Raw genomic sequence first — 5,937 nt, forward strand, 5'->3', positions numbered from 1 at the left:
CACCGAGCAAGTTGAAGACATGCTTGACCGTGGTGTTATCAAGCCATCCTGCAGCCGTTGGTCATCGCCCGTAGTACTCATTAAGAAAAAAGATGGCTCGATTCGTTTCTGTGTGGACTATCGTCGCCTCAACAAGATTACACGAAAAGATGTCTATCCTCTACCGCACATAGATGACGCCCTGGATTGTCTACATGGTGCTGAATTCTTCTTTGGACTTACGATCGGGCTATTGGCAAATGCCAGTGGATGAATCCGACCGCTCGAAAACAGCTTTCATTACGCCTGATGGCCTGTATGAGTTTACAGTAATGCCATTCGGCCTCTGCAATGCGCCCGCGACAATCGAAAGAATGATGGACAATATTCTGCGAGGCCTCAAATGGAAGACGTACCTGTGTTATTTAGACGACGTGGTAGTTTTGTCCCCTGATTTCACCACTCACCTCTCTCGTCTACGCGAAGTCCTTACTTGCCTTGCCACCGCCGGCCTTCAACTTAACTTGAAAAAGTGCCGCTTCGGCGCCCGCCAGCTGACTATACTTGGCCATGTCGTTTCCAAAGACGCCGTCCTTCCCGACCCTGATAAACTTTGTGCTGTCGCAGAATTTCCGCGGCCGACTACACTGAAAGAGCTCCGAAGTTTTATCGGCCTTTGCTCTTATTTTCCACGCTTTGTGCGCAATTTCGCCTGCACCATCGCTCACCTGACGCACGTAGAGGAAGATAGTTGGGAGCATAGGATAGCGTGTACGTACACACACGCAAACACGACACATACACACAGAAACACACACACACACGCACACACACACACACGCACACACACACACACACACACACACACACACACACACACACACACACACACACATATATATATATATATATATGTGTGTGTGTGTGTGTGTGTGTGTGCGTGTGTGTGTGTGTTTCTGTGTGTATGTGTCGTGTTTGCGTGTGTGTACGTACACGCTATCCTATGCTCCCAACTATCTTCCTCTACCACGTGACTACACACTTCACACACATGCCTTTTTTCCCTTTGACGCGCATAATGCTAACGTATTGATAACAGAAAAGTTAGATCGGAAAAAGAGTAATATAAGAAAAATTATGAAGAGTTAGCGAGAACGAACACACTCGCAGAGGAATGACCGCTAACTGTCCCAAGCGTTCACACAGTACAGTCGCTTTCAGGAAGCACAGTTGGCCTTTTGTGGCGATGTGCATACAATAGTGCTTAGGCCGAGTTTCCGCGATATTTTCTCCCAAGAGCGGTCTACCGTCGAAGCGGCTAATGGTAGCTCACGGAGCAGCGCATTGTGTGCAGAAGTTGCACAGAAAGTGCTCTACTATCCCGTCACCCAACTGCACGCCGCGCTATTCGCCATTCCTAAGAAATTCCGAATGCGACGCCCAGCCATATGCAACACATTAACATTGTTTTGCGATGTGAGGGTTCAGGTGAGAGAGAGGGCGATAATTTATTTGTTTATTTATTTATTTATTTAATACATACTGCAGACCAATCTGGTCCAAGCAGGACGGACAATACAATTTACAGAATATCCGGTTTACACAAAAGGCGAACAACAACAAGAAAAGAAGCATGGTAGTACCAGAGGAAAGAACACAAGAAGACATAAACATCTAGTCATATAGTGCGTCATAAGGTTCTGTTAGGCTATTCCAGTCGGACGCAAAACGCGGAAAAAAGGAAAACTTATAAATATCTGTTCTTGCGAAGTAAGCGGTTACAAAGTGTGTTTCGTAATGTCGCGTAGGTCTTGTGGCTAAAGGGGAAAGAAACTGCGTCTGATCAATAGCCATTTTACCGTTAAGAAGTAAGTTTAAGAAATTCAAACGACATTTTTTTCTTCTCAATTCAAGTACCTCAATGTTGTTAGCTTTCATGAGCTCAGAAGGAGAATCAGTATACCTGAATTTGGAACAGATAAACCTGACAGCTTTTCGCTGAATCCTTTCTAATTTCTTAATGTTAAGCTTAGTATAAGCATCCCAAACAATAGAGCAATATTCAAGCTTAGGTCGAATGAATGTGAAATAAATAAGAAGCTTGACATTAGGAGGAGAATTACGAAGTTTATGTCTTAAATAACAAAGTTTGCGAAAAGCTGAAGAGCAAATGTTATCAATGTGCAGATTCCAAGAGAGGTTATTAGTGATTGTCACTCCTAGGTACTTGTAACTGGTAACCTGTTTCAAAGGAAGAGACGTCAGGTTATAAATATATTTTAGAAGAGTTTTCTTAAGCGTTAGACATAGATAAACAGTTTTATCGGTGTTAACAGTCATGCCAAAATCTGTGCACCACTTAGATACATTAATGACATTAGAATTCAACTCAACCTGATCATGTACAGCTCTGATTTCACGAAATAAGACAACATCATCTGCAAATAACCTAATTTGAGTTGCAGGAGTAATTACAGAGACAATGTCATTTACATATAAAAGAAACAGCAAGGGTCCCAGAACACTTCCTTAAAGCAAACGTGATTTTACAGCAAGACTGCAGGAATGTAAACCGTCAATTGAAACAAACTGCGTTCCGTTATGTAAATAATCGGAAAACCAAGAGATAAAAACGTCGGGAAGGTTATTATTTACGAGCTTATTGAGCAATTTATCATGAATAACTCTGTCAAATGCATTGCTAAAATTTATGAATATCGCGTAAATGTGTCCACAATTATCTATGCGTGCTGCAAATGAATGTACTACCGTGACCAATTGTGTTGCAGTAGAGAAATTTCTTCTAAATCCGTGTGGAAAGCTTGAGAGTATAGAGTTTTCTTCAAGAAATTGAGTGATGCGTTTTGCTACAACGTATTGCAATAATTTACAGCAAGAAGATATTGAAGATATTGGGCGATAATTTTCTAATAACCAACGGTCACCTTTTTTATAGACGGGTATAACCTGACCTGTCTTTCATTCAACAGGCAGCCTCGCACTTAATAGTGAACATCGAAACAAGATGACAAAAAATTCAGCGATAGTTTCGGCATAACGACGAAGAAAAATATTGGGCAAACCATCAGGACCGCAAGTCAATTTTGTTTTCAGATTTAATAGCATTGTGACTACACCGTGATATGAAATAAAATCAACCTGGGACGCCGAAAATGCCCCGTGACGCAGATTCACGCTTGCACTTGCCTTTAAAAACACTCCAGTACAATAAGTATTAAAATACTCAGCGATGACTTGTGGATCTGTAATAGAGATGCCATCAGCCGAAACCTGCGTCACGTGGCTGTCAGCATCGCTCAAGTAATCCCAAAATTTTATTGGTTCATTATTCATCAAGTTGGGCACAGTTGTTGTGAAAAAGAACTCCTTAGACTCGTGAATTGCACGTGTGAGATCGTTTGTGATACCATTAGTGATAATAGGATTGTGAGTAGACCTTTTAGCCCATTTTAGTTTCCGTCTCAAATGAATAATTTTTCGCGTTACCCAAGGTGTACGTTTATGCACTTTCGTTCGCTTGTTTGGTACGAACGTATTCAAACAATAATTGCACTTATCAGCAAACTTTTTCCATAGAAAACATACATTATGATGCTCTTCAGCAAAATCAATCAGGCGATTTTCCGTATGTGCAATCACAGAAGCATCGTTAGCTCTGTCGTAATCTCTGAAATAGCGTATGCTACTAGTTTTGTGAGAAGCAAATTTCACTAGGGGAATTAACATATATACAAGACAGTGGTCTGATAAACCTTCTTCAACTATGACAGTGTGTTCAGTAAAATCCCGGTTTGTAAAGACCAAGCCTAATATCGAGCAAGATGAACCCTGGATGCGAGTGGGCTGTTTAACAATTTGAACCAGGTCCTGAGTGAGCATTATATCAAAGACAATATTCCTATTTTTGTTGAATTTGCTAGTTCCTTGCAGTCGCTCCCAGTCGACGCTGGGCAAATTAATATCACCCAGCAAAAAAACTTGCTTATTGCGACAGAAGTACATACACTCTCGCAATTTAATTGGGTAATCAGGAGTACAACCAGGTGGCCTGTAGCATGCTATCAGGATGAAGCTATGACCCCAGCAAGATATTTTCAAGCACAAACACTCAAGATCGTGGAAGCAGTCGAGTACCACTGCCTCAATTGAAGACTTAAGAAGGATTGCTACGCCCCCGCCCCGCGTTCCCTGTCTCTGCGAAAAACTTTATAAGAAGGAAAGCCTAAGTCGTCTGCTATGTCGCTGTGCAACGAAGTTTCAGTAAGGACTGAAATGTGTGGGTCATGTTCAATTAACTTTAATTTCTGGCTATCTTTCTTGTTAATAATGCTCCGGAAAATAATATTTAAAAGTCTCAGGTACTTTTTCTTTGGCTTAGCACGAGTAACATGACTAACGGTTTCATTGTAGAAGTGTGATGAAGTGCTGCTTTGGATACTACTGCTAAAGTTTTGTGCTGCATTTGCATGCAACTGCGCGTCAAAGGGCAATTTGGTTTGTTGTTTTCGTTTTGTGCAAAAGTACTTTGTCATTTTTGTTCTCATCCCACACATAGGCCACGTTATTGATTACAGTTTATCAAAAGCCAAAGAAACCTTATCATACTTTTCACGGTTTGTTTTTGCACTTGCCCATAACTTTCTTCTGACCTCACGTACTCTAAGCGAGAAATCTTCGCCAATAGAATATTCAGTATTTTTTTTAGTTTATAACCTTTCTTTAGAATTTTTACTTTATTACGGGGGTCCGTTAACTTGAGAATCACTGGCCTTAACTTTCTAGTGTTTAGTCGGCCCAACCTGTGAATGCGCTCTATATCAATGTCATTAATTTCAAGAATTTTCTTAAAAATACCTTCATTGAAGTCCTGTTCAAGTGATTCGGTATCCTCTTTCTCAGATTCCGGAAGACCATAAATGATTAAATTGGATCGTCTGCTCGGGTTCTCTAAATCGTCAATTCGCGCCTCAAGTGACTGAATTGTGTTACTGATGCGTTCAATTTGATTCTGGCATGAAGAAACTTTCTCTTCCAAGACAGCCAGAGCGTCCAATTTAACATCAATAGCGGATAATCTTATGTCTTTGATTTCTTTGATGTCGGACGCCATCAATTTCAGTTGATTCGCAATTTGTGATAGGTCAGGACCAGGATTTGGCTCAATATTCCCTCCAAGTAACAACAACAGCCGGAGTGAATACAGTACCACATGCGATACAAAACTCATAAATGGAGAATCATCATTAAGGAGAATAAGAGGCACTATTCACCGCAGCAATAAAGAATGAATGAATTATTGAATTCATCTGTGAAGAAAATGGAGTATCGAACATAGGGGGAAGCACGTCTTAGCACATTGCGAAAGGGGCGTGGGACATCAAGCGAAAAAGGAAAAGAGTCCTGGTGGCATGCGAAGTCCCAATTAAGGGTCTAGAGAATACAAGCGGGTGTTGGTGAAACGAGTTGAATTCCAGTGTAGATGTGACTTGTGACGAGCAAACGATTGTAGTCACCACCCAACATCCGTCATTTGCCGTGGTATAGGCGCCCGCACTTCATGGTAATAAACGTTTCCTGAATATCATTCTTCCCTATTACTTCGTCATCGGCCATACCTCGTTGCATATTTCTTAGCGGGAGGCGCTGTGAATTAAAACTCCGCTGTCGTGACAATAAATTACCACTTGAGAACAAGTCATACTTTTGACATTTGCGATTGTGGGAATACAAGAAACATGGGTTCACCAAAACGCTATTCTAAACAGGCAATTTGGAATAGCGTTTATCGTCTTAGATACGTCAAAGGCAAGCATTATACCGCAAGTTACTGTGCGCGTCCCTTCATAACTGAGTTCACTTTACGGAAACGCCCGCATAATAAGACGTTAGAAGACAGGGAGCTGTCTTGGATCTCGTGACAAACACATCCAAGCTGAC

This window comes from Dermacentor andersoni, chromosome 7 (assembly GCF_023375885.2).
Source record: "Dermacentor andersoni chromosome 7, qqDerAnde1_hic_scaffold, whole genome shotgun sequence".
In the NCBI taxonomy this organism is placed as follows: Eukaryota; Metazoa; Arthropoda; class Arachnida; order Ixodida; family Ixodidae; genus Dermacentor; species Dermacentor andersoni.